Raw genomic sequence first — 26,990 nt, 5'->3', positions numbered from 1 at the left:
AGATCGAGATCCGTGCCGATCGGGATCTACGCGGGATCGCCCGCAAAATAAAGTCGACGGGGCACCGGCGCGGCGCGGCGGCACATGTGTCTCGCGTGCACGAATATTATTATTTTATTCTGACGTCAAGTACGAACGACCGTCGACACGCCGCGCCGCGGCGCGCGGCGCCGCGTGTGGTACCGCGCGGATACGTTCACTCGTTCTATCTGGGACAGCCGGCGGGACGGCAAAAGGGTGTCTTCACGCCGTCGTTGTTGCGGTAACAGTAAGTGCAAGGTATGCTGACACAGAATAACGCGTGCATAAACGCACCGTAACGAAGCGATGTTTACTCGTAAGTATCGTAGGCATCGTAATTGGCATTACGTAAGTACTCGTCCCTACGAGTCGCAGCGGTAGCAGCGGCAGCGGCAGCGGCAGCGGTAGCTCGCCACCTTTCTCCACAGAGTATCGAGTCGTAATCAACGAACGGGACACTCGTCACACGATTCGCGCGATCGCCCTTGAGCCAAAAATAGTTTTTCCCCCCGTGATATTAATCTATCCGACAGCGGCTTCATTAGAAGTGCAATACTTTTGCCGCAGGTTGCGTCACATTCCAGTTGTTAATTAAGAACAAATACGTTGGGCCGTCGTTATTCTCGATCGGATTATTTCCGTATTTTCGTGCATCGAAAGCAATGTTTATAAAGATATCCATATCACTCTTGATTGTTTCAGCATACTTTCCATACAATGTTAGTTATAACGCAATAATAAAATTTGCTACTTTCTGCGATTTTAACGCAAATCATAAATTGTTGCATTTATCTCAAGAAATATTTACATGTAATATTAAACACAAAAATTTTAAATTTTAATATTGAATGTGCTGAGATCTATATAATAAACATTTCTTTGTTTTATTGAATCTAAAGTAATATTAAATATTATTTCTCTTTCACTGTGTTGATATTATAACGTAAAACCCTTCCAAATTATATCCGGAGGTCTTAAAGCAGAATAAAAAGCCACAAAAAAATGATCGAAAACAAATAAACAAAAGACCGCTGGTATAGTTCGATGCAGTTACTTGCACTTAGGAGAGCGTTGAAGATCGAGGCGATCCAGGAACGATTCTAGTAGTTCGTACGCCGCCTGCATCGCGGAACTCGCATCGGGATCGACCGTACTCGCATCCCGCATTCAAATCGTCCCAGGGATCGTGGGACCGCGGGCGGCGCACGGAAACCGTCGAAACCGAGCAGCGATTTGCAAGGAATGTCAGTCCCGAGTTCGTAGCGTCCAAAAGGGCGGGCACGAAGAGCAGCACGATGAAACATATCCAAACTAAACCGGAAGAGAACGTTCTCGCAGTAAAATAGAGAATTGCCGATTCTAACAGACGGCATAGCTTTCTTTGCGCGCGTCCAGCAATGTGTTTAGTAAAAAAAAAAAAAAAAAAAATTGCTTATAATAAGAAAAGTAATTGCGAATAATAATAGTCTCTTGTGCACGTGTTCAAGCCGAACGTCGTGCGAATTTTAAATGCGGAAAACTCGGAACTTTCCCGAATCGCGCGTGTACTATGTATACCTCACCCGTACAGTTGTTAAAGTTACTCGAATTATTTCATGAAAGAGATATACTCTAATGAAGAACGTGAAAGACGTACATGGTATACAGACGATCCCATTCACAGCCGTGAATTTTCGCTGCTCCGTCAGACACCCCCCTCCCGTCAAGCGTATCGTTAATAACTCACGGAAGTACGACTTAACGGATCGTCAAACAATTAATAATCCAGCGACCGCGGAGATCTGGCCCGGCAGAGTCGGCTGGCGCGACGCCAATGTTTCCACGCCGCCGCGATAACCCATAAAACTTTCTCGACACACTTAAGCGCTCGTTTACACGTCGCGGAATTAAGCCAATTTTCCACTCTGTCGGCAATCTCCGCTCCGGTCGACGGGATCTATTTTCGTCGGAGGCGCGTCGCGTCGCGAGGGCGTGAAGCGCGCGCGCTCCGGCTTTTCCGCGACGGCAACCTTGAAGAGTCGCGGCGGATTCCTCCGGTGTTACGCGCGGCGCGCGCTTTCGGGCGCAAGCATGCCGCGGCGTGCACCTTGCCCCGTTTTCGCTTTCTCTCTCTCTCTCTCTCTCTCTCTCTCTCTCTCTCTCTCTCTCTCTCTCTCTCTCTCTCTCTCTCTCTCTCTCTCTCTCTCTCTCTCTTCCTTTCTCCTTTCCTCTCTTTCCCTCTCTATCTTTCCCTCTTTCTCTCGTTCTCTATGTGACGGTCGCGCACGGTCATATTTTGGCGATACCTACTTGTTGCGCGGACCGACCTATGTGCACATATGTACGCCGTCATCTACATACCGCTGGCGTAGGTACAGTCGGCATCAGAGCGCGCGCCGGCTGCTTGGCACGAGCGCAAACAAAGTGAACGACCGCGACTCGAAATAAATTCGCTGCTTCTCCTTCGGATCGACCGACACGGCGATTCGCTCCATCGACGCTCCAGCCCCGTTGACTTACGCGCTTTTATCGGTGCATTTCGCCACTTGTGCGTCGCTCGACTGCAAGGATGATTTTGGTGCGAGCGTGGTCCTTTCTGCACCAAGACGTCCAAGACTTGACGTCGCGATAAAATTTTACAGATTCTCAAAAGTATTCATTACGGCTGCGTAAATTACGACGGACGAAATACATACCATAATTGGTGAAATAATAATTTTCAAAAATCATATGTCGATTAGATTGTAAAATCCATTATGAGAATCGCAATTGTAATTTAGTGCTAATAAAGTGATGCCATTAAATACTGCATCGATAATATTGTAGTTTGTTGACACATAGAGGCGTTTCAACGAAAAAACAATTTCACAGATTGATATATAGTCCTTTCGTGTCGTCTTTGTCATTTGAAACTTCGCGAAATATCGCAAACGACTAAAATAATAATCGCATGACGGAACTGATAAAGTCGTATGACCCTACTGCAGCAATTGTATGACCCTGTTACACCAGTCGTATACCCTACCACACCAATTAAGGGTTAAATTTTCGCATGACGAGTTTGAAAAAGGATCGCGGATCAAAGTACGAGCCAGCGTAATACGTGGAAAAAATTGTGCGTGCGGCGTGATATTGTTTTAATATATAATGCATTTTTCTCTTTAAAAAAGCATACGTGTCTACGGCGGTGGGTATGAAATACGCAAATTGCGCGCACGCTGGGGCGCACGCACTAAAAAAGAAAAAAGTGGTACGATGCGTATAAAATTGTCTAAAAACACGCGCGTAGCCGGTGCACGTTCAACAGAAATATTAATAAAATACACACGATAAATCTAACTCAGCGGAACATAATCGTTTGAGAGCCGAACGCGTATTATGAATTCATGACTAAACCGGAAGTTAATAGATATTTAACGCGTCGCACCGCTCAATTGTCGTGCTCGCACGCACGAAAAGATTCGGCTAACTGTTTATGGTTATTAACGGCCAATTTTCCGAAAATCATCAGCAGACGAAAGCTGCGCGTAACGCGTTCAGCGTAGCGAAAATTCGGTACAATGTAAACTAATTGTTTCACGTCTCTTTGATCGCTTATTGAGAAATTATATCACGCGTCCTTGCAAATTTAACCGTTACCTCTGGGTAATCCCGCTGTAAACGCAATCGCCATTTTGGCAATCAATTTCGCGAATATCGTCCCAGACTAGAAAAAACAGCTATTTAATTGTTCAGCGGGATAGCCTTGCGCGATCAAGTGGAAACTGGTGGCACCTGATGCTCACGAGCGTTTTTGCGAGCAAATAAACTCGATGTAATGCAAATCAATGATGCGCAAAAATTATGCAATGATGTGCAAAAAAGTAACGCATAGAAATAAAATTTTACACGCGATTTATTCGAAATCGGTTATCGTTAAGTTATATCCGTCAACGTTAGCAAAAACGGCGTGTGCGCAAATGTCGTTTTTATTTCAGATTAACAAAATGCGGAGTCGCGCGAAACGATAATGAGATATCGCTTAATGGAAAAAATTCCATGAAAACATACGTTTTCAGCAGTCAATTTTTTCCTATATTACAGACAAACTTTTATCAATAAAATAATATTTAATATATTTAAGCTTAAAAATAAGCTAAAAAATAACACGATATGTATATTTCTATCAAAAAATTACTAGCCAATGAACATCTACCCAATTTTTATTTTAATAAATGCTAAATCAGTCATCCTAATATCAAAAAATATGTTTTCAATTCCTGCACTATTTCTTTACATCAAAATACGTTTAAAATAGATTGTATATTTAAAATTTCTGTCGCATAAAAAGAGTTTATAAAAGAGCAGCCCTCCGAAAGGGTTAATTGTTATCGTACCCTACCGTCCTCCCACAATGTATGCGAGCCTAACTTACGTAAACGCGATACCCGATAAATACATGTCGTCATCTGTTGACTGCGGCGGCGACCGAAACGGATATTTTGGCGCGGTTCTTTCTCTCATCGACGTTAACGAACTTTTGCGGTTGGTCAATTACAAGCTGGCTGACCGTGGACGTACACAAAAAAAACCGTCATATTACCTTTTTTTCGTCCGCCCCCTACCCTACCTTCGCAAAACTGTTGCCGCGACATTGGACGATCGACTGTACGTACACATACGTATGTACATATACGTACGTATGTATGCATCGGCACGCGGAAGCGAGTGCACATACAGGGTGTATGTATACGTATATCGCCCCGGTTATGTATCCGCGGCGGTATGAGTTTCGCTCGTACACGACCACCGTGTGTATTCCGACTGTGCGGAATAGTGTGCGGGATAGTCGACGCTCCCGTTTCATCCGGCTTGGAAAATTTCGGGGGTGGCCGCTTTATAACCCGGCTGCCGCGGCTGCCGCTGACCTATATACTCGCTCACATATACATACGGCGCGTTGCACGTGCGTATGCACCCAGGCACCGCACCGTAGCCAACGGCGGCGATATAAACACCGTTACTACTTGTTGCACCACTCCCAGAAACTGGGAGTAACTCGCGATTCGGCGGACCCCCCGTGGAGCAACACACTCCACTCGTCGTTCTTCGAAATATCGATCGGCAAATTTGACCTAATATTCCTTGGCGCCCCGTAGGACCGCGGAGGGTTAAAGCGCATGTTTAATATCGTAATTATTGTATACGGTTCGGGTATTTAATTATTGCGCGGCTCGCATACTTTGACGCGGAAAACGCGTGTTCCACGACACTCGTAAAACCGCGCAATTAATAGATGTCTGTTTAACCCGCGGCACGTAGTTTACAGAAATGTGAATATGGATTTATGGAAATATGATGGTACAAGTTGATAATAGCGACTGTTTGATTTCGCACGCCACTCAAGTATTTCAAATTAATCGATTATAACGAAAAGATCACACGGGAGAGCGTCTGATGATATTTCTTCGTGCGCTAAGTAACAATAGTTCACGCATAGAGAATAATCGTTCTGCATACCAAATCTCGAAAACAGTTATCTATCGCATTTAACGTAAGAAGAGGAGGAGGAAAATATTAAAAAATACTATTACTATGTAACAGTATTTAACTACGACGCATTACTACGTTTATCAATAAGCACAAGCTTGCTTTTAATTATAGATACAAAAATCCGTTCAGCGGAACGAACCGAAAAATGCGTAGCGTAGAAGCAGGGTAAAGAATATATTAAAACGCACATGAGAATGACATGCTGAAATGACGCACAGAAAAGCGTCATAATATACGTGCAAGCTGACAACTCGGTAATATCGATCAAATGCGACCGCGTTACCGGCACCCACATGTTTCGCACGCGAATAGAAGACCCAGCATTGTTGTTATAATCCAATAGCGCCAAATGGCAGTTACAGGCAGACTACTAACCTCGATTCGTCGAAACTACAGCTGGTGCACTTCGTTTTGCCTTTTTTTTTCGGAAATCGAGTACATTGTTACATCGCCTGGGCGTGGCGTGGGCTACGCCCACGTAGACAAAAATGTCGACGGTTTCCGGCAATGTCGTAGATAATGTAACCGCACGCGGTCGTGTAACCGCCCAGGGTAACAAACGTAATATCCCGGCGTGGGAAGGTGAGTTTCGCACACGGCGTCATAAATACGCGGATCATCCTAAGGTATATCGCCCGTATCGAGAGAGACGCGACCGGCCTTCCACCAAATAAATTCGATCTTAACTTTCGCAGACGCGTTAGCCTTGGGGGCCTGCAAAAAGGGATCTCGCGATCATAAAACGGCCCCGCGTCTTTCGGCTCCAATTCAATCGCGAACTGACGGCCGTGAACCGTCTTCAATAGCTTCAATAACAGTCGATTATGCAAAGCTCATTCGGCCCATACGTATTCTTCGAATTGAAATCGAGGAGCTCGAGAGCTCAGAAATTAATCCATTATGCGAAGATTCAAGCAGTGTTTTTCCCCGTGTAACGCAAAAAGAGAAAAGAATTTTTTTTATAGATATCTACAAGGACGTATAAGTATCCCTAAGTATAAATAATATTTCGAGTCTCATAAATTTAACGCGACGATGACGCGTCACATCGGTGCCTATTACACTGGTGCAACTCGCCAAGTAAATTCAGCCTATTTTAGAGAGTAGTCAATTACACTGACTTTATAAAGTCCCCGAGCATCCTTTTTCCCGCTCTTCCCATGCGCCTGTCAAAACGTCCCCACGTTTCGAGCAACGTGCCGATGCGACGCGACGACCGGGGAGAGCAGGCGCACGGCTTTCTAAAGCGATTCGAGGTATATGTACACCGAGGGAAAAGCTTTCGGTGGAGTAAAGCACGAGGGGAAAACTCGGAACTTGGCGGGACGCGGCAGCGTCCCGGTTATTACCGTACGGGTTCGCACAATATCCCGAATCCTCCGTGTGCATCGGACACGTACGCGTGGCGGAGAGTCGTTCTCGGCGTTCTCGCCGCACTAGACGCCCGCGCACACGCGTGCAACGTGCAATTGACACACGGGCACACACGCGTGCACACCGTACGTACGCTTCATCCTCGAAACTCGCCACGTGCTGATCGATGCGTCGCATGTGTGTGTTGCATTAGGAGGTTTGTACGAATGCTCACAGGTTTGCACAGTCGCGTGTTCGCCTCGGTCACGTATAGCGCATATATATATCGAATGTGTACGTCGTTGCGGTATACGCGCGCGCATGTGCATGTGTGCGCGCGAGGGTGCGCGAGTATGGGTGCTCTCTCCGTGTTGATCCGCTGATATCTATATAGACGTACACGTAGGAGGCGCGCATGGATGCGCGCAAATGGCCCGCAGTCTGCAACGCTGCTTGTGCATGTGCACGTGCATGTGCTACCGGCTGCGCTGACTTGTGTCCGGGGAGGGACGAAGGGGAGAGAGAGAGAGAGAGAGAGAGAGAGAGAGAGAGAGAGAGAGAGAGAGAGAGAGAGAGAGAGAGAGAGAGAGAGAAGGGGGTGGAGGAGGAGGAGGAACGGCGAAACGCGATGTGGAACACACTCGCTCTCGATGGGTCACTCTCACTCTCTCGACCGAGAGGGAAATTCGGCAGCTGTTTTAAACCCGGCTAACTGGTGAAACTCTACCACCGAGCCACCTCTGCCCGCTTCACACTCCTATCTCTTCGTAGGTAGCTCTTTTGCCCCCGTATCCCTCCCTATTTTACTTTCCTCCTTCCTTCCGACGCGCCTTCGACGGGCCCTCTTTGTCACTCCCCGTCACCCGAACGGTGCATCACGCGACGCAGTAGTATTTACGGATACGAAATCGATTTTTGCAATGGTGATTTCACCGCGCGGCTCGCGGTCGAGCCGCTCTAAAATTCACGCACCCGCCTTTGTCTCAAGGACACCGGACAGTAATTTGATGGGAACCGACGAGAACATCGCACACCTGTGTGCACGTCTCGCCGCGTCGCGGCTTAATTCTAATTACGTTACGTATAGCAATTACACACCAGAATAAAACACATGAACGATGAGCACTGTTACGATACATTACATTAAGAATTTTGGTAAAAAGAGACGTATTATCTAACCGCGTTTTTTTCAAATTTATATTGAAACGGAAGTTTATTCAACGCACAAGCAACTTTTGATTTCGGATTTCGGCATTATCTCACAAGCTTTTACAACTGCTTGAATTAAGCTAAAAATCAGTTTTAGAATTAAGCTATAAGCAATTTACGAAATTTTGATACGATTTTATCATCTTTCATTAGACGAGTTACTTTGGACTCTGCACTTTTGATATTATTTTAATCGTATGCGCATTTCTTACGTATCCGATATTCGTGAATCGTTATCAGTGCCAAGCTGTACGTTTTTTTCGTTCTATGCGCGCGCAAATATAATTAGTCGGACGAGATCGACAAACGTAGTAGACGATTTAAAAAATTTCTACGATGATATAAGTGTATTGCGTCGTAACAAGCTCTATTTGCATGAAATTAGAAAAAAGGAATTATTAACGTATACAGTCAGATAAACAGCAAAAATATTATATCTCCGAGGTATGCGCTTTTAATTATGTTTACTCACTGTATACGTTTATCGTCGAGGAGCGAAAATACAACGCTTGTCGCTTACCGGAATATTCGTTCGGCATTTTCAACTATCGAGTTTATGTCCGTGGCTTTTTTGTATGAAGCGACGTGCTGGCACACACAGGCTTCAGTGTTTCCAGGACAGATATCAGTTGCTCTAATTTTGAGTACTAACAATGCCACCAGTCTCGCGCGGCTCTTTCGACGAACGCGTACACGCGAGCGCGAGCGCGGGGCGCGAGAGAGAGAAGATCCTAAATATGAGCACGCGAATATAAAAGAGAACAGTATAGTAATAATAATGAAAAATGAAATACGACGGATAAAGGATTTCGTTGCACTCTAATTAGCCAAATGGATTCGTCAGATCTCGGATTAAGGCACGGCATTATCTCACAAGTTATTTATCACACGATAATTCTAGCGATATCACGATATACATTTAAGGTCCATTTCTGCCTCAACGTCGCGTACGTATAGATATAGAGACATTGTGACTATATCTGCATCTTCTCTATTAATAGAGGACTCCGATAAAATTGCATTCATGGATATACGTGACTGATATTGGTTGCTATCCATTGACTTGTGTCAGAGAAAACAACATATACGTTATCTTTTTTATTTCATCTTAAAACGTGTGTATTCGCATTCTACGTAATGAAATAAAACTCGAAATATATATTTTTATTTTCTCTCTATCTCTCTCCCTACGTCACGCTTCGTGATGAAACTCTTTTTATTGTAAGCGGATAAAATTAATCGATTTCTCGCACGGCATAGTCCGTATTTACAGCCTATTCTTCGTCGTCACGAAAAGAGCGGAAAGAATATTGAAAATTCACATCGCGCGCAAAACTCGCTCGCGTTCGAGAGCGAGCGAGCGAACCGCGACGAGCAGGCGCAGCCTGGTTTGGCAACGGACACAGCGCGTTCGACGGTCGTCCGCATCGCGAATGCACTTCCAACGTGTGTGCGTGCGTGCGTGCGTGCATGCATGCGTGCGTGTAACACACCGTACACACTTGCGTCGCCCTCTTTCCTCCCTCCTTCCCGCACGCCATTCCTCTCGCTTCTTCCCTCCTTTCTCTTCGCGTTTCTTCCCGCTTCGTCGCGCGGACGCTCGTGTGGCAGTCTCGCCGAACGTATGGCTTTTTTACCACACACTGACCTGGGTTAACTCGGCGCGCAGTGCCGAATAATAAAACCGCCGGAACCACTGACCCTCTGTGCGCATACACAAATGCATACGCATATGCGCGCGCGTGTGTGTGTGTGTGTGTGTGTGTGTGTGTGTGTGTGTGTGTGCGTGCGTATAAACACGCGCGCGCGCGCACACACGTACGGACGAATGCATGCGCTAACACCAATGTCGAACCCGCTTCGCCCTCCGGCCAAATATAAATGCGCTGGATGCATCGTGCAAACACACACACACAGCAATAGTGGCAGAATGCAGAATGCACCGAGTGGCACATAAACGATGCCTCGAAACCGAGGGCAGGGCCACGGTCACCCGAAAATACGGCCGCGCCTCGTTCTCCTCGCCTTTCTCTCTATCTTTCACGTCTGCTATACTTTTCCCTCGCTCTCATTTCCTTTCTTTTTCGTCGCCGTTCGCAAGTTTCAATGGCTACGTATGCATCGCTACAGGCTGATTCACGAAACGCGACCCTAAAATATATATGTATGTGTTACGAGAATATTTGATTGCATGTAGGTAATTTTGTCTACTTCTATTTTTATCTTTGCAATATCCGCGTAGAGACTTCCCATATTTTCCTCTTTATCTATGAAAAGAAAGTTACATGTGCGCTTATGGAGTTAAACAGTGTCTATTTATATATATTTTTTAGATTTTTTAAAAATAAAATATTCCCCGTTGTATTGTACAATATGGACGAGATAAGTATTTAATATGGAATTAAATGTTAACAAAAGTTAATAAATTCTGTATTTAAAAAAGTAGAAATGAATGGGACACAATATTTATATTTCTTTGGCAATTAACACTCGAGACATCCAACATTATGTCCATCCACACGTTTCTAATGACATTACACACTTGCGGTTTTCTTTACCGCGTCTGAGCAAACACTTTATGTCTAAAAGCCACATATCCTAATTGACTTAATATTTTTTCCGTTTTAAGCGCTTTTACTACCTACGCCTACTATATTTATCATTCGACAATCCAGATTTTATTCAATTCATCACTGAATTCACACACCATTCGAACAGAATACAAAAGAATATATTGGACCATATAAAAATAGAAAAAAAAAGAAAATTTTTGTCTTATAGTTCTAGAAGATAATAAACGTGTAAAGTAGCTCGAAGTTATTTAGTATAATAATCATCGCAAAAGAAGCTTTAATCTTTAATGATATAAAAAATACTTTGTTTATTATAGCCCGTAGAACGTTGCCTATAGTCCCTAGAAAAATTTGGATTGCGTGGGTTTATCGTCTATCACAAGCAAATCTGTATGGAACGCACGACACAGAAAAGTGGTTCGATACGACGATTATGGTTAGAGCACTCCTGAAACAAAGCGTCCGCTGTCCTACCGACAACCACGACCTATCCGAATGCGTGCCAGCGTGCGTACGCACGCTGTGCATAAGCGAAAGGTTTGTCAAGTTGTTCGTTTGTACCGAGTTCGCGAGCATCGCGAGCATACATATCAAGTAGGGAAAGAATAACTCGATGAATAAAAGCAGCTCAAAATGCCAAAATGAATTTTAAACTATTTATTTTATGTGCAGAATTTTTTCTGGCTTAATCGCAATGTTAATTATTAGCGTTAATAATTTTATTAGATGAAAAAATAGAGAAAGAGAGAGAGAGAGAGAGAAAAAAAATATATTTTATTTGTAAATATAAAATATTAAAAGATAATATATCCTGAGACAATATTATATGATAGCCTTGACATCCAGATATCTAATTCAATGTCATTTCAAATGAATACCGTGGATAACGAATAATTTATTTTTCTAGAGACACGATTAATCGCGCACTGTTATATCTTGACAATTTCGCGTGGCACATGTTAATCGTTATATTCGGAGATTTCGATTCAAGTATCATAAAGCGAGAAATCAACCGCGGTCGAACTCGAATTCCCAATGCGCGTCGAACCATCGTAACTAGCGTGATACCACGAAACGCAAGTTAAACGCTCGTTCTAAATGAACTCGCGGGAGTTAAAATTCGACCGCGATGCGGTCGAGCCGCAGCTCGAATTCGTCTTTCGGATCGCGCCGCACGAATGGACTGTCAAAGCGCGCGGTGTACATATCGGTATCGATAAAGCGCAATTAGCGGAATTGTGTTGCCCGCGCACACAGTTAGCGCGCGAGCGGTAACAATGAGTCGATTACGCCTTTTTTAAATATCGGCTCCACGTTCTATCCCGACATCGATTGCGACGCTCTAAACAATCTGAAACCAGATACGGACGGTCTGACTCACTCGCGACATTCGCGCGAGTATGTCAGTCAATAACCCGTGACGCGACGCGTATGATAATCGCGAAGAAAGAGCCCGATATCAATGCGCAAAATCAAATTAATTTATCCAATTTTATTTATTGTTGTGTAGAGAAAAAAAAAGAAAGATATTTCAAAATATGTTGCTACCTAAATTGCAACATCCGATATAAAGAATTTCTTCTTAATGAGACGAGACAAAACTATAATACAATTGTCAATAAGAAATAGTCAAATAACCGATCTATCCCAAAATACTGAAAATACTCCTGATTTCTCGTAAATGTGTTCCGGAACTGAAATGACGGAATAACGAAGCAACCACTGTTTCGAATGTCGATTAAAGCATTCAGCGCTTTAACTCGCATCGCATAACGATAACGTTTGCTAAAAGAACTTTTCGAAATCTGCAGGTATTACGGTTTTCCCCGGCCCGCGGCACATCGGAGAAGATGTATTAATCTTATCAGAGAGCAGCTCGCGATTCTCTCGGCAAAACCTCCTCGGTGGAATCTCTATGCATAAGGACGCTCGTCGTCTCGATCGCTCGCGAGTCGAGTTGTGTATTCGCGTTCCGTTCGTCGTGCATTATCTATAGAACCGCAGCAGGGATGATGAAAGAGCCAGGCACTTCATTAAGAAACAGGCGGACGGTTCCACCAGCTAGGCCCGTTGATCTCCATTGTTTACGCGCGTCGGGTATTTAAACAGGAATTGAACATCTCGAGCTAATTGTAAGATATCTTTGCTTTTGACGCTCTTCGACAAATTAATCGTCACCACTTTCTTCAACGCGCATCCGCGTTAAAATCAACGTGGACGAATTCAAGATTCTTATTACAGAACTACTATAAATTTTCCGAAGACTAAAGGCAGATCGAACTTATCGTCAGTTTTGCTTCATGTTTCAAGAGTAATCTTATATAATATTCTACAATCAAAACGTACGTATACGTTTCAGTTAAAAAAATATATATATAACCGCTAAAGCAAAGATCGGAGCAAGTCAAGATACCCTTCGTAAAAATGTAAATCGTGCAGCAGACAGATAAACTCGCGCGTTTAGCAGTCAACGTCGAATAACGCCCCGTAACATAATTTCCAACAACATATACTACAAGCCTGACAGTGAATCGCGGCGCGGTCGCTCTCCGTAAGGACCCCCCTTCACCGTGTAACGTATCCGCGCGCTTAAGCGCGTATAAGCGTTGTAATGTCGACTGCGGTTTCATATACCGCGCTCCACAATAGGTTTCACAATTGTTACGGCACGTATCCATGCCGCGTGGTCTTATTGCGCGAGAAAAGTGATAGTTTGTAGCATTGCACTTGGGTACGCGGCGGTGAGGTAACGCAGCGCGCCAGGCTGCATCTCGTTATCATTTGGCTTTATCAGCGCGTACGCGCGCGCGCGCGCGCGACGGCGGCAGCAGCAGCATCGGGGCGACGCGACGGTGCTCCATTGAGCGTCGCTGAACATCGAATCAAAGCGACTCCCTTTGACGACGACTTTCCGTCAACAATGGCGTATACTCGTCCAAGTCGAAAGGTCGCTATCTGCGAAAACAACGAACGAGCTGATCCCCTTTAAGGATCGTCTGGTCCATACGCTTAATTGAAGAGTTTACCCGAAAACCGGCGTACGAAAATTGGTTCTCCGTCACACGGCGATATTACGAAAATTATGCGGCTTTCCATCGATTGTAAAAATTAAAAATTGATCGTTAAAGAACAACGCTTTTAGGATATATTTCTCGCGCGTGTCTTATCGCGATGATTTTTTGTGTTCGAAATATGGACTTTGGCCTATTTTTTAGGCAATCTTTTTGAATATCCTTTCTTTACGTAAAACGTTAGTTATTTATACGGCTCTTTTAGCGAGACCATCCGTTTTTTATTACGCCCGATAAACGCTTACGGAAGAGCGATCACGAAATTTTTATCTTAGGCTATACAATCTTAGATATTGTACCGTGTTTAATTTAGCACAGTCGTTGTAAAAATTGCAGGAGACTGATAGCAGGTTCTTTTTTGCATTAAGTACGTCCAGCCACCGACTACGGAAAAACATGTTTGCTCGTGTTACCGAAGGTCATAAAGCAAAAATGGATCCGGATCTAACTTTACATTTTATATCTCACCTAATAAGTATTTCATTTGCATGTCAATTACGTAATTGCGGCTTCTTACGTAACACCTCGCGTAACGCTAATCTCATATTTCATTTATTATATATAAATATATCGCTATTTTATTTTTCTTTCGTTGCGTTTACGTTAATGCGATAAAAAATAACGGCGAACGAAGAGAACCCGATCCTCTATAACATTATTATTAATCGCCACCGAGGTGCGAGGCATGCGCAAAAAACGTTAACGTATTCATCGATGAGGCGCGCGGAGGAAGTTGCATTTACCTACCACCACATAAATTGCCAATTCACTTTGCGCAAACACGACCGACCATCCGACGTACGAATCAACGTCGTTCAAATTCGCAATAAGGATTCTAATCCCTTCGAAAAAAATTCTCACTTTATCCGTCCTGAAAACTTGCCAAACGAAAATATGTGGTTCGAGCAGTCGAGTCGGTCGGCGCGAAGCGACAGCTTCGCTAGGATTATCGGTATCCCGCTGCTAAGAAAATCGTAGGCCCGTTACACTGGCTGGCGAACCGAAAATCTCTCGCTTCGATAGTATACAATTTGCCACAAAGTACGTACCTCGTTATATATCTCCTTCTATGTCCTGCAACGTGTGAATTTACACACGCACAGCTGCCAGCCTCGCTCGTCGAAGGAAGAGATATCGCAGCTCCTTACGCGATCGGTCCCCGCAAACCATCACCTCTCTGCACCTTCGGGCGGTCGTCGAAGACGAGCTTTTCCGGATCCTTCTTCCATGCGATTTCAAAACTCTTGAAGATCAATGTCTCCTCTTGCCAACACAGAACTCCCGTCAACGTAAATCGCGCGAGCGGTTCGTGCGGTTTCGAGAGTCGACGATCGTTCGAATCTGCGGAAGCTATCGGCGCCGAACACCGCCGACTCGTTCCCGTGTTGCTCCAATTCGCGGAACGCGGCATAGACGCGTGTGCCGATTCGCGCGTGTGTCGGAGATAAGTACGCTTTTTGTCAGGCTCGCGTTCGGGAGAGACTGCGGCGAGTGAGACAGCGAGATACTTGGTGCGCGCGATTCGTCGCGGCGCGGCGCGGTGCAACGCTCGGCGAACACGACGTTGCCTAATTGCACTAATCACTCGTGAACCGAATCCTCCGGCCTGCTCCGGCCTGTTGGTATCGCGAAACCCGATATCAACACGGGAGAGACGGAGAGCGAGACGGTGAAAGAGAAAGAGAGCGAGAGCGCACCCAGCACCGGCGGCTGGCTGCGCCGCGATGAAACGGACCGCACACTGCACCGCGCGACGGAAATCACGCCGCGCGGTATCGTTCGAGATTACGATAAGCGGCAATTACCGGGGAGAAAAATGACAATCGCACGATAATTCTCACCGTTCGCCGTATCCTCGGCGCTCCTCGCGACTCCGCAATGCGCACCGGATGGGTCCGCGGAAACCGCACCTGTCTCTCTCTCTCTCTCTCTCTCTCTCTCTCTCTCTGCTCTTCTCTCGGCGCCGGTAATCCTCGTAGAAACAACGATCTCGAGTTGCGTCGCCCGCTATTGCTATTGCCGCGATCTGCATACGCGTCTACCGACGCACACATACACACATACACACGTATACACGTAAACGGCGCGCACACTTTCGGTGGGGAAAACGTTCGCTTTACGATAACGACGCGTCTTACTTTCCACGAAAATGGACGCTTACTCGCGTCCTTAAGCTAACCTAACCGCGCATCGACGACGGCACGCCGGCAGCCGGCACTGCACACCGCGCGCGCGGAGAGCACCGCGGTCCCCGTGTGCGTGAGCGCGCGCGCGCGCGTATATATGTATACCGCGTGGAAAGTGCACTTTAAGTGCCGTTCGCGAAGCCGATTCGCCAACTTTGCTTAAAGTGTCTCTGTTTCGCTGACTCGGACGACATGTTGTTCCGTACTGGCCGTCTGCACGTTCCGTGCATCCAGATAACACCCGTCGATTCACTAACCTACCTCACTCCTCCGCTATAGGGTGGTCCAAATTATGCGCGCCACGCTCCGCCGAGCGCGCTCGAGTATGCCGGCTTGCTCGGTCGACCGGTCGCACACTTGACTTTCCGATGTACAACTTATTTCGAGGGTCGGAACGATGCTACCACGGTACCACGCGGCTGATAACTCCTAGACCACTCTTCTGCACTCGGTATGTCTTCGATTTCGTGGTAAGTATCGCACCATATTTATACGGAAACTAATGCGACCCGAAACTTTATATGTAAGTAAATGTACCAATGCCGGGACGCTTAAGACCTATGTCTGAACACCTTTATCATTGTAGTTTTTAAATAAGTATAACGCGAATTATAAGGCCGGTTTTCACACGCAATGATTGGTGGCGCCAACTGACTGGCATTTGGCGCCAGAACCAACTGGCAAACTCACAAGTGTTTACACAGTGATTGGCGTATAATATGGAAAATATTTAACATTTATTAAACACACAGTAAATGACAACAACCATATAACCTCAAATTTTGAGGTTATATGCTTTGGCCAATAACCGCCAGTAAACGCCACATTACTAGCGCCAGTTTGCATCAAGTGTTTACACTTGCATTTTTACTGGCATTAGTCGACTGGCGCGGACTGGCGCCACCAATAATTGCGTGTGAAAACCGGCCTTTTTAAAAAATCAAAGATAAAAATATATAATACAAGAAAAATATTTTCATATTTGATTCTTTGATTTTAATTCGCGTGTTGTAACTTATATGCGAAGAAAACATCAGGTGCACCGAGCAAATTCCAAAAAGTAAAATAAAATAAATTTAAGACGCGTTTTAAAATATAAAAGATGGGGTAAAAATATTAATAACGCTGTATTTTACAATCTGACAGGGGCTATTTTTCATCGTAACATTATATAATTGTTTTATAACTCAAACTGTCATTTATTCTTTTTAGAACGGTTTTTTATCACTTAATTAAACAATCAAATATTTTTTTTATCACATCCGCTAGATAATTAGACATATCTTTATTCTGCGAAATATATTTTTCAATCGTTCTTAAAGTCAATTCAAGCATCCACGCGATAAGCAATGAAAATTTTTTTTACGATTGAGTGTTCTTTTCTTAGCTCGCAAAGTACGAAGTAGAAAGATCATAGAGTCGTGAATTTTATCATTAATTATTCGAATTTCTAATCAATCATAAATCATCGTTAGCCCCGTTCATGTAACATTTCCTAACTTACTTAAGTTTCTCATCGTCGATCTCATTCGTCGCGACATCGATTTCGCGGAACCGCGCGATGCGCGCAGTAACGCGCGTCTCCCAGTAACAAGCGGCATAATTAAATGGCAGCACGAAATCTCGTGATCTCGCGCGATGCGAAAGACGTGTCTGCGTCACAATATCGATCACGAACGACGTGGCGGCGACGCGAGACGCGTCGCAATTTCAACATCGCAAAACCTGCTACGGAACTAGTACTTATATAATTATAGCCACGAATTAGCCTCGCTAATGTCTTCATGCGCGCTGTTTATTCCCGGCAAGAAAATCGTCGTTTGAGACGTAGTTTGTGTGTCTTTTTTGCGTAGTCGACGCAACATTTTTCTTCCCGCGAAATTAAACACGCATCGGAATCTCGCACGTTTTCGTTGGCGCCAACGGATCTTTTTCGGAAGAGAGAATCTTAATATTCTTAAATAACATAAACAAATACATAGAGTTTTCTTAAAATAAACATGGAAAACGGAAAGTAAAGGTTTTAATACGCGCATCTAAATATTAACAAATTGCTCTATACTCTTTGCATAAATTATTTATTCGAGGAAACGGTGTCTCTCTTCTCTCTTATTTTGACGTTTCTTTCTTTTCGGAAAATTCAAATAGCGCAAGGGTACACGTGTACTATCGTCGTACTCCTCACATCCTCGGTTCACGCCGTTTCCTCTTCTTTTGGCAGTTTACCGAGACGCTACCGTTGTGTGTCGCGTCGTCGTTGCAAGAACGATTGCGCACATCGATGACTATGCCTTTCCCGGTAAACTTAATCATCTGCGCCCGATGTGCTGTAGTCGATGGATTGCGATTGCAACGATGAACGACGGCGTCTCCGTGTTTTCCCTGCTTCTTCTCCTCCCTCCCCCCTCCTCGTCAATTAACGAACGCACCAGCGATTTAATCGCTACACGCGAAAATCATCAGTGACGAAAAAGACGGGAACTATACGTTTCGATAAAATTGCGCGTTGCTTCATCGCACATTCGTGAAATTAATTCGGGAATTCCTGAAACAGAGCAAGATGATGAGGTCAGTTATACAATTGCGAATTATTTATCAAAATTCGATGACAGATAATAAAATATTTAACATCAACGCCTGCAAGAATAAACGAGAACTTCTCTCCCAGTGATGCGTCGGAAATTACAATAATTTATTCGGGACATGAAATTTACATTTCGCTTAATTGCAAAATAATTGAGATGTCCCGTACGGCTTTAACTGAACTCGCACCCGAGTCGCGTGCATTTTCTGAGGCAACGTGTAGCATCGCGCATTATTGTATATATATATATATATATATATATATATATATATATATATATACACAAGTGTTTTAACGCGTGCAGCGCATATGTGTGTCTAAAAAGAAGGTGTGCGCGCGCGCGCGCGCTCGCGCAGCGTATGCGAGTCCGCGGCGATTAAAAGCGCTCTTTTTTGCTCTAATACTTTTCGCAAATAATGCAAGCGGCGTTTGCCTCAGCGGCTATATAACAACGACGTGCGGCGCGCAAAAAGATGCCCGCTCCTCCGCCCTCTGCCCCTCCCCCTGTGCCCCCCTCGCCACACCGCTCATTAAACAAGGAGAACGCGCTATCCATCCTTGGGTTAAATTATCGATACGGCGCGGCGCGGCGCGACGCCGTCGCATACTGATCGTCGTAAGCCAGATTAATGGAATTCTATTGGGAGCAGACGCGGCGTCGTTGGCCGCGCGTCCGGGAGACGACCTTATCAGCGCGCTATTTCGGTGGCGATGATAATGTCACTCGGAACGCGCCGTCGACGACGTCGATCGTCGATCCGGCCGCCGCTGCCAGGGCTGCCAGGTGCAGATCCTGAATTCCGCCGCCGCTCGTTCGTGCGATAAAATCGGCGTGATGAAATAATGCTCTTTCGCGCAGTCCCCGCATCGACGGAAACGCCGCGGAGAGACGGGAGCTGAGTTAAGTCCGCCGCGCGTGTGATCATCGCAAACCCTAATATATTATAATCTTTGAGGGGCAGGCGGCCTGAAAAACGAGCCGAAGGAAAATCTGCGATCGCTTGATCTACCACCGTTCGCATCTTTTTGCGTCTCGCGATCGAAACGAACGAACACGCGTGGCGTGTCATTTCACGATTACGCGATTAAGGAATTTGCTGACACTTTTTATGTAACGATATAAAATATATGCATTTTAAAATGGTTAAATTATACGACAGTTGTTTTTTGAATTCATCATAGAATTAAAATTTTTAATCGCAGCTGCTTTTCGATCAAAAATCGCGACTTCCGTCCAATTTTGCAGCGTTAACCTGTCACGCGTGTTGCGAAGGAAGGAGCAGCTGAATAGAATATTAATTCGTTCGCCTGTTATTAGAAAATTGATTGCGAAACTCACGCAGCGCGCATTATCACCAAGTACATATTTTTTTGGTCCTCGAGAGTTCGAGTTGAGCGCTGAGTTGAATTTAATGTTAGCCGCGGTATAAGAAAAGTGCACATATTGATATTAAAATGATTCTGATCAACAAGCTTACGTCAAACGTCAAACATCCAGTTTGAATCTGTTTGCATCTCTTTACATCGAGCGTGAAACTTATTTGCGATTTACCTATTCCTGACTGGATTTACATTTTAGGAACTTGTGCGTTTCGCTCATATTCCACGAGTACGTTATATGAGCATAGTTTACCATTATGTCACACGAGCTCGTTATTTAGCAAGGCACAAAAAGAAAGTTCAAGAATGTTGCCGTTGCTCGCCGTCACGCGAAAGGGTGATCAACGGAGGAACCAACATTAAGAGCGGATCTCGAAAATAGCACTTCAAGATTTCAGGAACGAACTACGATCCCTAAATGATGGAGCGACGATTATGCGAGAATGTAACGGTAAAGAAAAAGCAATTAACGTAACGCTGCGGCGTTTATGGCGTTTTCCCCATTATCTAAATACATACAAATTAATATTACTGGCAATAATTCATTGCCGAGGGATCCGATTGCGGTGTGTACCTGCACTCATCTCGGCGTACCTCCTCTCCGCGCTAAGTGCATAAATAGCTGAAAACGAGGAACTGGTTTCAACGTGAAGCTCCGCGTCAGCTGCATCCCACGCATTAGTCTCTTCCTCCTCTACTTTGTCATTTCACGATCGCGAGCGTTTCAGTCTCATCTATGTTGCGTCAGTCCCATACCGAAAATAGATCTTTTAGCCTTTCCGGTACATATTCAATGGCGAATATTCGCGGTGATAACGTTCGAGCGTCGTGACGCAAGATACCAATACGAAAACTGGAAGCGACTTGAGAAAAATATCGCGATGCCCGAAAGCCGACGGATTGCGATAGACAGACGTTACGAAATCCGTTGCAATGATCGAGGATTATCGCGCCGACACGGTGCTCGTTCGGCGCGCGATCGTAAAATCGCGATAACATTTTCGGCATGAATCATATATTCTTCTTCTTGGAGTTAATTGCCATACGTGTGACGCAAGTGCGGGTGAAACATCCGCTCTTCCGAAATTATATACATTATACACAATTGCATGCGAACAAAATACACCAACTATGTTCATATTACATGTGCGCGCATATTTTCTAATAGAAATCCTGTCTTTAAAAATAGATCTTTACTGGATTTTTTTTATATACTATCGAATTATTCTGGAGAAAATTATGTATGTGCAAGGATTAAAAGTACTCTTTGCATCTACGAGAATATTTAATACCTAATTGATAATTAATGCAAAAAGCGGAAACACAGAAAGAAAAGAATATTCTTGATTTCAAAATATCTTTAGTTTCAACGTAGTTTCAAACTTGCTTGAATGAAGTTATTTATACAGTTCCACCAAGAAAAAAAAGTTGAAGTAAAAAGTTGAAATTCTTATAAGAAAATTATAGATTGTTTCGTATATAAGCGAGATCACTATAATCTTCTTACAAGAATTTCAACTTTTTATTTCAAAATTTTTTTCTCGCTTGAACTATATAAATGACTCATTCAAGCAAGTGTTCTTCGTTTAACGCAATATAATCTCATTTCAAGATTTCCACGTTGAACGATATAGATATTTTCAAATCAAGAATATTCTTTTTTTTCTGTGTATTCATCATCAACGTACTGTTTCTTCCTTTACTGACGGCGTAAGACCCGCTGCGTGCGCATATACATTTGCGACAAACGCCTGAACGCAGTTGTGTTTATTCGAGGGGGTTCCGGATCGCGCCTTAAATTCAGCTTATCTCGTCGCTCTCGTTTCTCGACATTCGTCGAATGTCGTGCTTGAATCGACCGATAGCGGCCGGCCTCGCGCGCACGTATAAACGGGGTAAACGAACTCTTTGTAGCGAGCACGGAGGGGGGCACCGAATTGCGAGCCCAAAGTGCATCCGACGATAACGGAGACCGATATTATGCTCGTTTCGCAGCGACGTATCCGTTTCGTTACGTGTCGCGCGTTTCTCGCAGTCGCTTGCGCGGTTGTTAAAAATTTTCCAGATTTACCTTGCCGCGCCCGATTGGCGAGATATCGCACGTTTTATTATTAATATTAACGTCGCCCTCTCAACGCGGAATATTCTTTGTATTCTCCATATTTATCTTTTAATATTTCGTATATATTTTTAACAGCCGCAATCTCGTTAATTCATATTAGTAATGCGATTCCTGCGTTGTACACCCTGTGTTAAAAAATGTATCACAAAAAATTCACATATTTTTATCCAATTACTTATAATCGATGTTAAAAAAGAGTTTGTTTTTAATTTAAAAAATTGATGATGCCGATATTTATAGCTCAACCGATATTTTAATAATTTAACAAATTCTTTCTGTCGCCGAAACTAAAAATTCCCAACATTCGACATAATAATAATTTATGTCTACTATTCTTAAAGAGCTCGTTTTAACGAGCAAGGGTATAATACTATGTAAAATAATGTAAAATAACAGCACGCTTATGAAAAGCTCCGGCATTATGTAGAGCTTTCTGGTAAATACCTGTGAACTTTATTTGGTAAACTTTGCATTGTTTAGCAGTAATACTAATAAACCAAATCCGATCTCGGGCGTTGCCTAATATAATAGAGGAAAATATGAATAGTGGGAGTCAGGAAAGTAAGTAGGTATAGAGGATACGAAACAAAGCGATGTTTTGCATTCGCTGCCTCGCGTAATAATTACAATCAATTCACTCCGAGAGCGTAACGAGAAACGGCGCGGAGCGTTGTATGAGTTGCCCGTTAAAATTTACGGCCAGACAATATTCATTGATATTATATGATATTAAAATTTATGGAATATAATATGTTTTACACGCGAAACATGGGACATTTTGCGCGGCTCTAATTGGCTAAAAATCACCCATTCCCTCGAATTTTAATGAAAAACATATTTAACGACGTAAATAAATATATTGCGCAATACCGTACATTTATTATGGTCGCATTGTTTGCTTCTTATTATCGGTAACATTTTTACGCGCGATCAAATTCCGCGATGTTTAACGCCTCGATTTCAAAATAAAATATAATTCTCACAATATGGTTTTTTTTTTATCTACCTCGCAAAGCGCGGGATATAACTTTAGACGTATTGATTTATCGAGATTTTTATTCCATTTTACACTCATCGGATTATTCTGTGCTAGCATTATATGAAAATTCAATTATTATTCTAAATTACGTTATATACCCCATTTTTGGATATAAAGTGAAAATTGCGCGTTACATGAGAGGGAGATAATTTTATTTAAATCGCGAAAAATACGATATTCTTTTACTATCAACCAAAAATCCAGCAACCTGCAGTTACATAAAGCGATCCTATTAATGTAGATATTTCTCTCGCAAGAATTAGAGACCAACACATAACCAGATTCGAAACAAACTAACTTTGCACGTTCTATCAATCTTTCGTACACAAATAAATATTGCCAAATATAACAAGTTATTATATCATATAATGAATAATAAAACATAATAAAAGATTACAGATTTATTAAATATTTTATCTTATTTTTTTAAAAATATCACTTTCTCTTTCTTTCTCTATTTACACCTATTATATAAATATTGTACTATCCTATGTTACACTTATATTTATACTGTAAGTGTATGCCGTACTTGACAGTTTTTTCCGTTTCTTAACATACGAATTGTACTTTAAATCAACTTGTTTGAGAACAACTTGCTCGAGAAAGATAGAAAAAAAGAGAGAAAGAAAAAAAGGAAGGGAAGAGAAGAGGCAACCGAGTTTTGCTCATTAGACATCCGGTCGTCGCTATTTCACCGAGGGTGAAACGCGAACTAGAATCTCGCCAATTCGCATCTACCAGCTAATCCGGCGAGCGAGTCACCGCGCGCTTATATCCTTTCAGCGCGTATATACCGGTCATCCAGGTTAAGGTGTCATTCGATGTCTCATTACTTATCGGACGTGCGGAATCCTCGATGTACGGACGAGGTACGAGCGGAAGAGAGAGAGAGAGAGGAAAAGATAGAGATGGCGACAGATAGAGACAGAGGAAAAGAGAGAAAAAGAGATGGAGAGAAATCTCGATCCGATCGCGCCGAAGTATCGATTCCGCGACGACCTGGAAATCCTCGAGCGAAACGTCAACTACTTCAACTACACGCAACTGTTGCTGATCGCCAACACGTGGTGGTCGCATTTCCGCGATTCGGTGATAGTCCAATACCAAGCCAGCGAACGATCCGCTATAACAGCGGATACTTAAATTTCTCGATCTATCGACTGCTCGCCGATCGCGCAGCCTATTAGACTGGAAGCATTCTCACACTGTGAAACAGCCGTTTCGAAATTCCATCGCCATCGCGCGCGTATTAGCGCGCTCCGATGGCGAAACTCGTTGGTATAGACCTACTTTACAGTGTCATGCGGATAATTGCATAATTGATCCTTTTTTTTTCCCCGCCGTGTTGCACCGCATATGGGAATGGTACACGCATCCCGAGATCTATATGTGCCCGGTTCCGCGATAAAGATTTTTTATAATTTTTTGAAGCGTAAAACCCCAATATAGAAATATTTCGAAATTTCTCGCCACAATGCGGCATAACTTTTCTGCATTTCAAAAGCAAATTCTTCGAAAATGCGAGATTGTATAGAGATTTTTCAATTACGCGAAACCAAGCGGAGTCGGCGAATTTGTGGTTTCAACTAATTTTAGAGGAAAATTTGTACATGACAATTTAGCTACGAGTATGTTCTTGATTACTTGTACGCGCGTATGTGTGCGTGTGTGTCCTAGTAAGAAATGTCGTGAGATGAAATTGCAAATGTTTTTTATCAGATGCACTTCGCCGATTGGCCGGCTTTCATCGTATGAGAGTTAATGACGAAAAATGTCAACAATTTTTTAAGAAATATCTTATCGTAGCTTCGAAGAAATAATACGGAGTGAGTATGTTGCGCGTGAACATAATTTGACAGCGCGATATAACCGCGGTACTTGATAACTTTTTAATTATCGAGCGATTAATACATCAAGATAAAAAGCTTTTCTTCTTATCTGAAAAGAGTATCGTTTTGAGATGTTTACTCGAGAGAACAATTGTCGGCTTTTCTGATTCCGTCGTTCGAGGGAAGATATATGTATGTTTTTCGGTGCCGATAACAACAAAAACTGGACGCGACGGAATTATTTCGGTTTTTGGGGAAACTTGCCATACGCATACGAATTCCCGTTGATCGAACGGACATACGAATCCTTCGACAAAGGTCCGATTGAAGCGCGGAGCATTTTAAGGATTCGAGAGCAGATGTCTGTTGGCCAAACGACTGGCCTGGTGAGTTGCCCAGGTTGCCCAGGTTGCAACCTACCGCAAAATGAAGGAAATGAATTATCCGGTGAGAACGGAGAGAAAAAAAGAGGATGAAAAAAAGAGACGTCAAATCGCCGTGGCCGTGCCTATTTCCAAACGGTTTCTATGCTCCTCGGGCGGTAGTAGGAGGTCCTTCGCCTTCTCACGATGGCGACGGACGCCGGCAGTCTCTCTCTCTCGGTTCCCGCGAGAGTGAGATAACCGGAATACAGGTTTCTGCGGATAGAGTTGTGCCGTGACGACGACGCGGCGCGGCGGAATGGTAGGGGGTATACCGGTAGAGATGCTAATGTCGGCCTTGTGCCAAATACCCGTGCTCCTGGTGCCCGTGTGCACGCGCGTGTGCATACACGCGCACATAAGCGAGCGGCGCGTATGCACGTGTCGACGCGTATACACGCGATCGACTATGCGTCGATCGGTACGGCGCGCGACGCGGTGCGGCGGAGCGCGCCGAAACTGCATCGGTGGTACATACAAAGTCGTCTCCCCCGCCTTGCGCGACGCTGATAAGGCGAGAAGTATCGTGCAGTTATCGGTCATCTGTCGATCGCTCGAGTTTACGAGGAGCTCTAATTGGAATAATCTTTGCGGTCGTAAGCCGATACGCTTATCCTTGCTCGCGAATTTTACGGTACGCCCCGTTATTTTTATTAACGTCAAAGGAATTTTATGCAACATATGGGAAAACAGATCGCAGAATGCCTTTTAGAAACATCGCGTACATTTTTCAGATTAACGTTTATAAATAATATTAAAAATGCACAAAGTTTAATTTATTTTACATCAGCGCGCGCAAATGGAATGTATTGTGAATTGCATTTATAATTTTGCCAGTCGTATAGTGTGTCGTGTTACAGGAACAACAAAAATTACTAAAAAGAATTTTAATACAAATATATTAACTTAAAACAATTAAACTAGAAGCATTAAACAGCTGTACATTTGAACAGCGTGCTTTTGAACTCCTATAGGAATGAATACTCCGTAATGTAATTTATCATGCATCATGCATGTGCATTTTAATGGTCGATATTGGTAATCGATCCGAGACCATTAAATGTTGCAAGAAATCAATTTTTTGAACTACATACATCTCGCGCAGCGGTAATCAATGAATACGATTATTTCGAAGCGAATGTGTCGTCGAGAGTGCATATAAATAAAATGCGGTTTTTTAAAACGAGCATATTCAGAAGATTATCATTATGTTAATTTTGAAACGTAAAAAATTCCACTTAAAGAATACTTTACAAAATCTAACACACGCCATTCTTTTTACTCGTAAAAAACTCATGAAAAAAAGACTTGTTTTTGTTGTCCGTAATAGCAATCGGCGCGCGCTGCCATCTCAAACGCATGTATAATTTTAATCGTACTTTGATCACATTCTCTTTAGTACTCGCATTGTCTGGAGAATCGCCCGACAAACAAAAATTGTATCAATCTAACAAAAATTAAAAAGGTGTGAATAAATAGAATAAACTTTATCTTAATTTTGCATCTCTACAAGAAAAATTATAGTGAAAATCGTAATATTCTAATGCGATACAAATATAAAATTAACTGGATGCTGAGAATAAGGTGCAAAGTTTAGAACATCTAAGATTGGAATAATCTGAGATATGAAGGCCTGAAGTAATTCAAAGCATATAACTACCAGTTTATATGTAATTTAAATAAATGCGCC

The 26,990-nt window shown here is 43.4% G+C and overlaps 3 protein-coding genes across 6 annotated transcripts in view; 1 reads left to right on the top strand and 2 right to left on the bottom strand.

The window, feature by feature from the left end:
* The window catches only part of Eip93f (Ecdysone-induced protein 93F), a 137,967-nt gene extending 122,546 nt beyond the window's left edge, over positions 1 to 15,421 (bottom strand). The window contains exon 1 of the mRNA XM_077410782.1: positions 14,788 to 15,421. The gene's annotated coding sequence lies outside the window, so the exon portion shown is untranslated. The remainder of the gene's footprint in view (positions 1 to 14,787) is intronic.
* Positions 1 to 26,990, top strand: part of LOC143899987 (uncharacterized) — a 236,175-nt gene that overhangs the window by 90,565 nt on the left and 118,620 nt on the right. Inside the window, exon 1 of one of the 4 annotated variants that reach the window (XR_013257652.1) lies at positions 15,530 to 16,394. The exons of the other annotated variants lie outside the window; for them this stretch is intronic. The gene's annotated coding sequence lies outside the window, so the exon portion shown is untranslated. Of the gene's footprint in view, positions 1 to 15,529; positions 16,395 to 26,990 lie in introns of those variants that run through there. 4 annotated transcript variants of the gene reach the window in all.
* LOC143899985 (uncharacterized) overlaps positions 17,100 to 26,990 on the bottom strand; it is a 172,231-nt gene continuing 162,340 nt past the window's right edge. Inside the window, exon 8 of the mRNA XM_077410859.1 lies at positions 17,100 to 18,469. The gene's annotated coding sequence lies outside the window, so the exon portion shown is untranslated. The remainder of the gene's footprint in view (positions 18,470 to 26,990) is intronic.

This window comes from Temnothorax americanus, unplaced genomic scaffold (assembly GCF_048541705.1).
Source record: "Temnothorax americanus isolate GAGA-0224 unplaced genomic scaffold, ASM4854170v1 Scaffold29, whole genome shotgun sequence".
Classification (NCBI taxonomy): Eukaryota; Metazoa; Arthropoda; class Insecta; order Hymenoptera; family Formicidae; genus Temnothorax; species Temnothorax americanus.
The sequence above is the reverse complement of the archived record's forward strand: the minus strand, read 5'-3'. Positions and strand labels throughout refer to the sequence as shown.